At 37.3% G+C, this 12,702-nt stretch overlaps 1 pseudogene; it reads right to left on the minus strand.

Annotated features, from left to right (window-relative positions):
• Positions 1–10,957: 10,957 nt before the first annotated feature.
• On the minus strand, positions 10,958–11,690 carry LOC112580661 (annotated as a pseudogene).
• Positions 11,691–12,702: the final 1,012 nt, after the last annotated feature.

Raw genomic sequence — 12,702 nt, forward strand, 5'->3', positions numbered from 1 at the left:
AGCATATAGTTAACAGAATAATTATGTTCAACAGATATAGGAACACTTTTATGAGCAGGATTGGAGTGCCTATCAACTATCCATATAAAGTTGGTGGAAAGAATATTGGACATATGAATCTGGAGTTCTGGTGAAAGAGTTAGTTTTAGGATAGAACTTTGGAACACATCAGCATATTGACAGAGCCAGGTAAATGGATATGGAGTTAGAATCCCAACATAAAAAGAGAAAATTTGTAATATTAACCATCATGACACATCAAGCATCCATCCAAAGATGTTGAAAAGAAGTAGCTAGAGAGAGACAGGGGAAAGAAAACAAGCCCTTCTGGAAAGTGTTTTAGTGAAAGTACAGTTTCCTGGAGAAAGATGTATTCAGTTCAGTTGCTCAGTCCTGTCTGACTCTTTGAGACCCCCTGGAATGCAGCATGCCAGGTTTCCCTGTCCATTACCAACTATCAGAGATTACTCATGTCCATTGAGTCAGTGATGCCATTCAACCATCTCAATCCTCTGTCATCCCCTTCTCCTCCTGTCTTCAATCTTTCCCAGCATCAGGGTTTTTCCTATTGAGGAAGTTTATTGCATCAGGTGGACAAAGTATTGGAGTTTCAGCTTCAGCATCAATTCTTCAATGAATATTCAGGACTGATTTCCTTTAGGATGAACTGGTTGAATCTCCTTGCAATCCAAGGAACTCTCAAGATCTTCTCCAACACCACAGTTCAAAAGTATCAATTCTTCAGCACTCAGCTTTTTTTATAGTCCAACCCAAACATCCATAAATAACTACTGGCAAAAACATAGCTTTGACTAGATGGATCATTGTTGGCAATGTAATGCCTGCTTTTTTATATGCTGTCTAGGTTCATCATAGCTTTCCTTCCAAGGAGCAAGCATCTTTTAATTTTATGGCTGGAGTAACCATCTGCAGTGATTTTTGAACCCAAAAAAATAGTCTGTCACTGTTTCCATTGTTTCCCCATCTATTTGTCATGAGGTGATGGGACCAGATACCATGATCTTTGTTTTCTGAATGTTGAGTTTTAAGCCAACTTTTCACTCTCCTCTTTCACTTTCATTAAGAAGCTCTTTAGTTATTCTTCACTTTCTGCCATATGGTGGTTCATCTGCATATCTGAGGTTATTGATATTTCCCCTGGCAATTTTGATCCCAGCTTGTGCTTCACCCAGTCTGGTATTTCGCATACTGTACTCTGCATAGAAGTTAAATAAACAGGGTTACAATATTCAGCCTTGACATACTTCTTTCCTAATTTGGAACCAGTCTGTGGTTCCATGTCCAGTTCTAACTGTTACTTCTTTACCAGCATACAGATTTCTCAGGAGGCAGTTCAGGTGGTCTGGAATTCCCATCTCTTTCAGAATTTTCCCATTTTTTTGTGATCCACACAATCAAAGGCTTTCACATAGTCAATAAAGCAGAAGTAGATGTTTTTCTGGAACTCTCTTGCTGTTTCAATGATCCAATGGATGTCAGCAATTTGATCTCTGGTTCCTCTGCCTTTTATAGATCCAGCGTTAACATCTGGAAGTTCATAGTTCATGTACTTTTGAAGCCTGGCTTGGAGAATTTTGAGCATTACTTTACTAGCATGTGAGATGAGTGCAATTGTGTGGTAGTTTGAGCATTCTTTGGCATTGCCTTTCTTTGGGATTGGAATGAAAACTGACCTTTTCCAGTCCTGTGCCCATTGCTGAGTTTTCCATATATGCTGGCATATTTAGTGCAGCAATTTCACAGCATCATCTTTCAGGATTTGAATTAGCTCAACTGGAATTCTATCACCTCCACTTGCTTTGTTCGTAGTGATTCTTCCTAGGGCCCACTTGACTTCGCATTCCAGGATGTCTGACTCTAGGTGAGTGATCATACCATCATGGATATCTGGATTATTAATATCCTTTTGGTACAGTTCTTCTGTGTATTCTTGCCACTTTTTATTAATATCTTCTGCTTCTGTTAGGTTCCTACCATTTATGTCCCTTATTGAGCCCATCTTTGCATGAAATGTTCCCTTGGTATCTCTAATTTTCTTGAAGAGATCTATTGTCTTTCCCATTCTATTATTTTCCTCTATTCCTTTGCACTGAGTAAGTCTCTCTTATCTCTCCTATCTATTCTTTGGAAACTCTGCTTTCAAATGGATATATTTTTCCTTTTCTCCTTTGCCTTAGCTTCTATTCTTTTCTCAGCTATTTGTAAGGCCTCCTCAGACAACCATTTTGCCTTTTGCATTTCTTTTTCTTGGGGATGGCTTTGATCACTGTCTCCTGTACAATGTCACAAACCTCTGTCCATAGATCATCAGACATTCTGTCTATCAGATCTAGTCCCTTGAGTCTATTTCGCACTTCCATTCTATAATTGTAAGGGATTTGATTTAGGTCATACCTGAATGGTCTAGTGGTTTTCCCAACATTCTTCAATTTAAATCTGAATTGGCACTAAGGAGTTCATGATCTGAATCACAATCAGCTCCTGGTCTTTTTTTGCTGACTGTATTGAGCTTCTCCATCTTTGGCTGCAGAAAATATAATCAATCTGATTTCAATATTGATCATCCAATAAGTGGTCATTTCTAAATGCTGCTGATTATAAGCTGAAGCCTGGTAAATAGCCACTAGATTTAGCAATGTGAAGGGCAATGAAGAACTTGATAAAAACATCTTCAGAAAAACTGTGTTGGGGGCAAATCTGGATTGAAGTAGATCAAGAGAGAATTATTAACTCATATATATGGAATCTAGAAAGATCATACCAACAGTCCTTTGTGCAGGTCAGCAAAGAAGACACAGACATAAATAACAAACTTTTGGACCCAGTGTGAAAAGAAGAGGGTGGGATGATTTGAGAGAATAGCATTGAAACATATACATTACCATATGTAAAATAGATGGCAGGTGAGAGTTTGATGTATGACACAGGGAACCCCAAACTGGAGCTCTGTGACAACCAAGAAGGATGGGGTGCCAAAGTAGGTGAGAAGGGGGCTCAGAAGGGAGGGGTCACAGGTATGCCTATGGCTGATTCATGTTCATGTATGGCAGAGGCCATCACAAAATTGTAAAGTAATTATCCTCCAATTAAAGTAAATAAATAAATTTTAAAAGAGAGAGAAGGCAAGAAAGAAACCCAGCATTTCAAAAAAAGATAACTCTTTAAGGAATTGTACTGTGAAGGGATTTATGTATTTGCAGTGCCTATAAGTGACATCAAGATTTGTCTGATTGCTTAAAAAATTAAAAATATGACATGCCATATTGATAACATTTGAGAAAAAGGCATAATAAATGATACAAAGACAAAAAGGGACAAGTACTTGATCAATGGCCATATGCAGGCTAGAAGAAATAAGAGCCAGTGTGTAAGAAGAAAGAATGGCTTTCATTTGACTACAGATGATTGACGGCTCATGTATTATGGCATAGAGCTGGGATTAGAGAGAGAGGTGTCAAGAATGACAGTGCTGACTTATGTAACAGAATAAATCTAGTTGGGCTACCTTAGTGATTCCTATGGTAAAGAATCCACCTATAATACAGGAGACCTGAGGTTGACCCTGGGTGGGTAAGATCTCCTGGAGAAGCTTGGAGAATTCTATGGACAGAGTAGCCTGGTGGGCTAGAATACATGGGGTCACAAAGAGTCAGACACGACTGAGTGACTAAGCACACTTGCATGAATCCTTTACCAAAACCGAAATATGAGTTTATTATGAAATGGATTGTGTTTGATCTGCCTCAGAGATATTGAAGTGAAGTTATGCACTAGTTAATTGGATCAGTTCAGTTCAGTCTCTCAGTCGTGTCCAAATCTTTTCTACCCATGGACTGCAGCATGCCAGGATTCCCTGTCCAGCACCACCTCCTGGAGATTGCTCAAACTCTTGTCCACATCAAGTCCATTATGCCATCCAAGCATCTCATTCTCGGTCATCCCCTTCTCCTCTTGCCCTCAATCTTTCCCAGCATCAGTGTCTTTTTAAATGAGTCAGCTCTTTGTATCAGGTGGCCAAAGTATTGGAGTTTCAGCTTCAACATCAGTCCTTCCAATGAACACCCAGGACTGATCTCCTTTAGGATGGACTGGTTGGGTCTCCTTGCAGTCCAAGGGACTCTCAAGAGTCTTCTCCAAACCACAGTTCAAAAGCATCAATTCTTTGGCATTCAGCTTTGTTTATAGTCCAACTCTCACATCCATACATGACTACTGGAAAAACCATAGCCTTGACTAGAAGGACCTTTGTTGGCAAAGTAATGTCTCTGGTTTTTAATATGCTGTCTAAGTTGGTCAGAGACTTTCTTCCAAGGAGCAAATGTCTTTTAATTTCATGGGTGCAGTCACCTTCTGGAGTGATTTTGAAACCCAAGAAAATAAAGTATCTCGCAGTTTCCATTGTTTCCCCATCTATTTGCCATGAAGTGATGACACTGGATGCCATGATCTTAGTCTTCTGAATGGTGAGTTTTAAGTCACCTTTTTCACTCTCCTCTTTCACTTTCATCAAGAGGCTCTTTAGTCCTTCACTTTCTGCCATAAGGGTGGTGTCATCTGCATATCTGAGGTTATTGATATTTCTCCTGGCAATCTTGATTCCAGCTTGTGCTTCTTCCAGCCCAGCATTTCTCATGATGTACTCTGCATAGAAGTTAAATAAGCAGGGTGACAATATACAGCCTTGACATACTCCTTTCCGGATTTGGAACCAGTCTGTTGTTCCATGTCTAGTTCTCACTGTTGCTTCTTGACCTTCATACTAGTTTCACAGGAGGCAGGTCAAGTCTGGTATTCCCATCTCTTGAAGAATTTTTCACAGTTTATGTGATCCACATAGTCAAAGGCTTTGGTATAGTCAATGAAACAGAAGTAGATATCTTTCTGGAATTCTCTTGCTTTTTCAATAATCCAACAGATGTTGTCAATTTGATCTCTGGTTTTTCTACCTTTTCTAAATCCAGCTTGAATATTTGGAAGTTTTAGGTTCCCATACTGTTAAAGCCTGGCTTGGAGAATTTTGAGCATTACTTTCGTAGTGTGTGAGATGACTTTAGTAGTTTGAACACTCCTTGGCATTGATTTTCTTTGGGATTGGAATGAAAACTGACCTTATCCAGTCCGGTGCCCACTGCTGAGTTTGCCAAATTTGCTGGCAAATTGATTGTAGCACTTTCACAGCATCACCTTTTAAATAGCTCTGCTGGAATTCCATCACCTCCACTAGTTTTGTTCATAGTGATGTTTCCTAAAGCCCACTTGAGCTCACACTCCAGGATGTCTGGTTCTAGGTGAGTGATCACACCATTCTGGTTATCTGGGTTATTAAGATCTTTTTTGTATAGTTCTTCTGTGTATTCTTGACATTTCTTGGTTACGTAAGAATATATGCAATATATGTAAATATAAGTAAATATGATCTAGAGTTATACATGCATTATTTAATCTGTGAATTGTCTGTCATTAATCATAAAATAGTGACTGGCAGGTGTTGGAGAAGGAAATGGCAAGCCACTCCAGTATTCTTGCCTGGAGAATCCCAGGGACGGGGAAGCCTGGTGGGCTGCCGTCTATGGGGTCGCATAGAGTCGGACACGACTGAAGTGACTTAGCAGTAGCAGCAGCAGCAATCTCAGGATACAAGATGAAAAGTGATAAAGGGCTTACATATAAGCCATGTTATATTCAGGCTGTATACGTATCTTTTGAAAAGTTCCAACAGTGTAAATAATTCATTACATGATTTTATTTTAATCAGCCAGTTTTAAAGTTATTTTAATTATTATTATTATATCTTCTTTAATTTCACTAGTAGCATTCCTTCATTGATTTTATATAGCTAAGAAAAAAATGTTCTGAAAATCATGTTAGTAAATGTCTCTCTGTTTATGTTATCTTTACCATAACTGAAATGAATTGCTTTAAGTAATCTATTTTCAAAAAGAAGGTGCTGTCAATGTATAGACAATCCTTAACTCACTCCCTAGGTTTTTCTACTATATTTATTGTCTTGTATACATATTGAAAATTTTTATTTTTTTTACAAACTTTATCTTTCATTTGTCCCCACCAAATATAATATATTATATTTGACCACTTTTCATCCTCTTCATGGAGAAGGCAATGGCACCCCACTCCAGTACTCTTGCCTGGAAAATCCTATGGAGGGAGGAACCTGGTGGGCTGCAATCCATGGGGTCGCCAAGAGTAGGATACGACTGGGAGACTTCACTTTCACTTTTCACTTTCATGCATTGGAGAAGGAAATGGCAATCCACTCCAGTGTTCTTGCCTGGAGAATCCCAGGGACGGGGGAGCCTGGTGGGCTGCCGTCTATGGGGTCACACTGAGTCGGACATGACTGAAGTAACTTAGCAGCAGCAGCAGCATCCTCTTCAACCATTATCATACAGTTATACTAAATCACTCCAATTGTGCTTCTTGAAAAAAAAAAATTAACCTTCTTATGTTGGTTTTTGAAATAGAATTTCTCAGTACAAACGTGAGTGGTTTCTTTCTTCATAGAAACCAAATATTGGCTAAAATGGAGGAGAAAAAGGTTTTTTGATAATAATGTCCTTTAATATTTCTGAATGTGTAATTTCCTACAAATTTTAAAGCCTTTGAAAAGTTATAGAATAGTTTTTACTAAGGAAAATAAAGTCCACAAGAATTTATATCAGACGTCGTTTGGTTGCAATATATCGCAATGCGTTTAGCTTTAGCTATAAGTCTGTTAAGCTTATATTTCAAACATATTAGCTTGAAATTCTATTCCATCTTTGAAAAAACAAGATAATAAACATAGTGTCTGAAATTGTTCTTTGATACAAGACGTTATATCCAGAGGAAACAGTACATGTGGGATGCTTCTCCCTCACTTTGATATATATATTGAATAAAAGCATTTTTGAAAACATTTTGAAAGATATTACAGGATAAATGAGAAAACTCCATAAACACTACAAAACAAGAATAGGGCCAGATCAGTGATGTCTACTGGCCTATATCTATCTGTTGGTATAGATAAAAATAAATCTTCCTTTCTGCGGTATACCTTTGTTCTGAACATAACATGTGGAGGTTAAGGCAATTTAAAGATTTTAGTAAGACCTAAAATATATTTCTAGACATACATTTTCATACATGTATAGTTAATTAATTTTTTAGGCCACAGTTTTTAACAAATGTTTCTTAGTTTATATAATATATATGCACTGAAATATTTCAGTAAATTTTTTTTTGTAACTGTTTTTACAGAGATGATCTGCATGAGAAAGATTTAGAGACTAGAATAATCACTACCTAAGATTCAGTATTTCGGAGGCCCTTTTTCTAAGAGTTTTTATAACACTACATAAAACGTCAAAATCTAAATTAGGTTTGGGTTAATTCTTGTGGCAAAATATTAACTTCAAAGCTATTTTAAAAAGAGAGAGAAAATATTGTTTGTGAAGTTGGTCATTTAAGTAATCTTGTTATCACTTCTGTAAGAGTCACAGTTTTGGATTATATTCTTATGAAAGGGAAAACATTAGAATAATACTTTTTGATGTGTGAGGCCTTGGATAAAGGAGCATTGCAATGTTAGGATAATCTCAGCTAAGGCCCATAAGAATGCTGTAATAAACGTGCTTGGTTTCCTTTTGGAAGCAAAGAAGAAGTATCTGTGACAGGTAGGTAATTATCCATAACTCTTTACTTCCTATTTATGTTATAATTATGTGATGCTACAATGCCTACTGCTAGTTACATGGGCTTGGCCATGTAGACTAAATGAATATGGTTGTATAATTCTAGCTGAAACTTTAAAATATAAGTAAAATTTTTTTTTAGCTCTCTCAAGCTTGCCAGGTGAAAAGCATGCCTCAGGGAGCCATTGTTCCTTCTGCTTGAGATTCAGAATGAAGACACGTGGATAACAGAGACTTATAAGAGACACCAACATATTGAATAACGTAGAAGAAATGAATAAATTTCTAGTTACCTATAACCTACCAAGACCAACTCATGAAGAAATGAAAAATCTGAACACGCTAATAATTGATAAGGAGATTGAATCAGAATATTTTCTAAGTAAAATCTTGGCTCTACTCTTCAGCACCTCCTTAACCAAAGTTTCTCAAACTTCATTTAGAGTAGGAATTAGATTTCTAGATGTTATTGCCTGTTTATTAATATTATGATATTGAGTGCTTCCCTTAAAGTATTTCATATTTTATTTGGTTTTAATGAGAATGTTTAATGATGTTAACTATATTTTATTAAAATTTAAATAATGTTTATTTTATCTTTAAGAGACTTAAACCATAATATAAAGTCTATAACAAATGGTTCTATTCCTTAGCATAATGGACCTTGCCATAAACACAAGAAAATCAGGCTAACTATATTTGTAAGTATGAAAAAGAACACTTCAAATATTTGTTTTTTTTTTTTGACTTAAAGAAACCCAATTTTATAGTCTCAAATGTTTCTATAGAAACCTATTCTACTTACCCAGAGGCAATTCTTTTTGTTCTAAAATTTCTTGAACTATGCAATAACAGTGTTAATTGCTTAGTCATATCCAACTCTTTGTAACTATAGCCCGCCAGGCTCCTTTGTCCTTGGATTTCTCCCAGCAAGAATACTGGAGTGGGTAGCCATTCCCTTCTCCAGAGGGTCTTCCTGATCCAGGGATCAAACCTGGATCTCCCACATTGCAGGCAGATTCTTTACCATCTGAACCACCAGGGAAGCCATGCAATAGTGTTAACAGTTAAATTAGAACATCTTTCAAAATAATCTTAAATTTATAAAAATATTTTATGAGTTTTGTATTTGCAGTTTTTATTTTGATAAGTTAAAACTCTAACTTATTCAATATTAGCACATGTGTCTATGGATCTAAAGAAATTATAAAAATATATTATCAACTTTTATTTTCATTAAGGTAGTCAAGCCTTGAGGCAATGGATTATAGAAAATTTTACAAATTTAACATTATATCTCTCTCAATAATATATATCCATCATATCAAGGGAAAATTTTAAAGAGATTGGATATAATGTTTGACATTCTAACTCTTTCTTGACATAACTGCCTTAATGGCAGCAAAAAGAGGTGTATTTTCACAATATCTTATAAAATGACTTAAATAATAACACTGTTTATTACTTACACAGCAAGCATTCTGGAGACAGGGATGTTCAAATTAATTACTTTATCTAAGAACAAGCAAGAGTTGACTCATTGGAAAAGACTGATGCTCGGAGGGATTGGGGGCAGGAGGAGAAGGGGATGACAGAGAATGAGATGGCTGGATGGCATCACTGACTCAATGGACGTGAGTCTGGGTGAACTCCGGGAGTTGGTGATGGACAGGGAGGCCTGGTATTCTGCGATTCACGGGGTCGCAAAGAGTCGGACACAACTGAGAGACTGAGCTGAACAAAACTGAAGAGCAATAATTCTGGAAGTCCCAGAGAGAATCCCATGCATGCATTTATATGGCCTTGGCATGCATTCGTTAATTATATTAGACTTTAAACTAATTTCTTTTTATCTCTAGGTCTGGAGGAGGGACTTAATTTTCTTAAGGACATTACCATACCTTATCTTGGAAATTCAGAACCTATTACTAAAGAAGAAAATACAGCATGTCTTTGGATTGAACACTGAGCAGTGTCTGAAACTTGAGATTATTTTGGAGGCCTAAACCTAAATATTTTTTTTTAATTCTTGTTTTTTTTTTTTAATTTTGTAAATGAAGATTATTAACTGCTTGCTGTGGTTTAAAATAAAATTACTGCTTAATAAATCCAAATGATCTCACTTATTCCCTATTCTGGTACATAATTTACAAAAATATTTTAAGCCAATATATATATTTTAAGCTAGTATATATATATATATATATATATATACACACACACACACACACACACGTATGTATATAATATTTATGCTAATAAAAATAAATTTTAAAGCACTTTATTAAGATTTTCTCTCTTACAGTTGAAGTGGATGGTTGATTAATCTGGATGGAGATCTGATTAGTACTTCATTAAGAATAAATGGATTTTTTCCCCTAAGGAGATTCTGACCCTGCCCAAGACAGGGTCCTCAACTGTGATATCAACCTCACTCCAGATTGGCTGCCAGTAAAACACACATTACACATAACTGGCGATGCAGAAGAATTGTATAATCTTGAGCTTAATACAGCTAAAGATCTAACAAAATCTTGCCTGAGAAACATTTGGACAGTTGCATGAAAGATGGACAACATTACACATTCAGAGACATGGATTCTCTAAAAATCTACCTCTATATGTAGCCAGGCTGGCAGAAAGTACTTTTATTGAACTTTGTGTTTTGTTGTGGTCTGTAAAACATTACTGAGAAATGTTAAAACAAACAAACAAACAAAAAGTCCAGTGAAACACATCTCTGAGTTTATCTCAAGGATGTTGTTGAGGACACTGCTTACTACATTACAAAGCCTTTGGGAATCTTTGGGGATATTTTTCTGGTTTAATACAAGGAATACTTCTTTTCATCCTTTTAAATGCTTTACCTAAATTTGCCTGAAGCTTGAAATTTACTTTTATTTTATAAACACACAACTTATTTTTTTTAAGGTTTTTGTTGTTTAGATCTTCCATCCCAAACTGGAAACAATATTTCAGTTGTGCTTGTGGGAACATTGTGTGTGTGTGTGTGTGAAAGTCATTCAGTTGTGCCCGACTCTTTGTGACTCCATGAACTCTAGCCTACCAGGCTCCTCTGTCCATGGGGATTCTCCAGGCCAGAATACTCTAGTGGGTAGCCCGTTCACTTCTCCAGGGGATCGTCCCAACCTAAGGATCGAACCCAGGTCTCCCACATTGCAGGTTTCTTTACTGTCTGAGCCACCAGGGAAGCCCTGTGGGAATATTAATGCATGTTAAATGAATTAAACATTTGCACGGGCACTGCCAGGCATCTAAGTGGCACCAGAAGTCCTGAAGTCACTTGGAAAGGATTATAGAGAATGGAATAGAGTCCTGAGGAGGGACATGATCCTGAAGGGGCAGGATATGGCACTGGTGGTCCCCTGGCTCCTGGTAGAACAGTGCCCCATGGAATAGGTGTTGCTGCTTCTGGTGCTTGGGAGGAGTAGAATCCGAGTATGGCCCTGGAGATGGATGTGGCATATTAGGGGTAGGATACTGCCCTCCCATTCTCAGTGCCCACAGTCCAGAATACATGGTTCCCCATGGACCTAAAGGACCAGCCACATTTGGATCTGTGTGTGCACCATATTGTCGTTGGCAGTTCTTGAAAAGACGCAAGTCCATGTAGGTTATGGCCCTGTTAACCCAGGGCCTGGCACAGTTAGAGCTGGATAAGGACCCCCAGGTTGGGGTGTGATGGCCCAGAAGGAGGAAGGGGTGCCATGGATCTAGGAGGTGGCCTCGTGGGAGGCACAGAGGAAGACATTCTGTTGGTGTGGGTCCCAAATGCAGAGTGAAGGGTGTTACACTTGGTGGAGTCCAGACACATAGAAAGTGGAGTACTTGGGTTATTCCAAGGGTTGGAACACAGCCTGCCTTGAGGAGGTTGGCCAGGTTTTGTATTACTCACAGCAGAGGTTTTGGCAGGGCAGGTTCAGGTAGTGCATCTGCCAAGGAAAATTCATGAGACATTTTCCCGGCAGGATCTGAACCTGCAGCATGATCTAAAAGCAACGGCTCCCAGGGAACTGGGTGCTGAAGAGCCGTTGCAGAGGTGCCTGTGGTAGAGGGGTGATGGGGTTGGGGAGTCCTGGGGCGGGTAGGTAACAGCACCAGTAGCATCAGCGGCAGGCAGCTCCTCCTTTAAACAAGTGTAAGTAAATGAATAGACTTAATTTTATTCCTATTATAAGAATCCTACTTTATTTTTTGAATAGCAATGACGTTGATCTCTTTATTTATTTTTTTAATATAAATTTATTTATTTTAATTGGAGGCTAATTACTTTACAATATTGTATTGATTTTGCCATACATCATCATGAATCCGCCATGGGTGTTTTGCATGAATAAAACTGCTAATGTTGATGTGACAATGTTGGTGAGTTTTTCTCACTTATAGACTATGTCACTGCTGTATACTACATTTTCTTGATCTCAAACACTATTGTATAGCTAATATTGGAATTGTCATTGTCAAAGCAAGGTTACACTTTTAAAAATCAACTGCAGTGTCTATAAGTTTCAGAGAACATAATGGTGTTTGGTATAAACATTTTAATTTCATGGCTGAGCAAAATAAGATTTATTACTCTTAAAGTCATATTTTATGGAGAAATGATTACATTTCAGAAAACAATTCTATAATCCCAGGGAAACATAATTATAGACATTGTTTTAAAATTGTCATATTGCCACCTACTTTACTTTCTAGAAATTAATAGACAAGCTCTATAACTGTGCCTGAAGGATACAGAGAGTTAAACAATGCACTAAAGTTGGCTCTGGTGGATAAATATTAGGTTTTTCACAAATGAATGATACATGTCAAATAGAAAAACAAAACTTGTAGACAAAAATAAAACTTTGAAATTGCATTTGTAAGATGATTAAGTAGTGCTAGCACTGAAGTGTGTAGATGAAGTTTTTTAAATCTATTTTGGTGATTACTGAGTTTTTATTGTAACTTCTTGATGGGTAGTTGC

Source organism: Bubalus bubalis, chromosome 19, assembly GCF_019923935.1.
Source record: "Bubalus bubalis isolate 160015118507 breed Murrah chromosome 19, NDDB_SH_1, whole genome shotgun sequence".
Classification (NCBI taxonomy): Eukaryota; Metazoa; Chordata; class Mammalia; order Artiodactyla; family Bovidae; genus Bubalus; species Bubalus bubalis.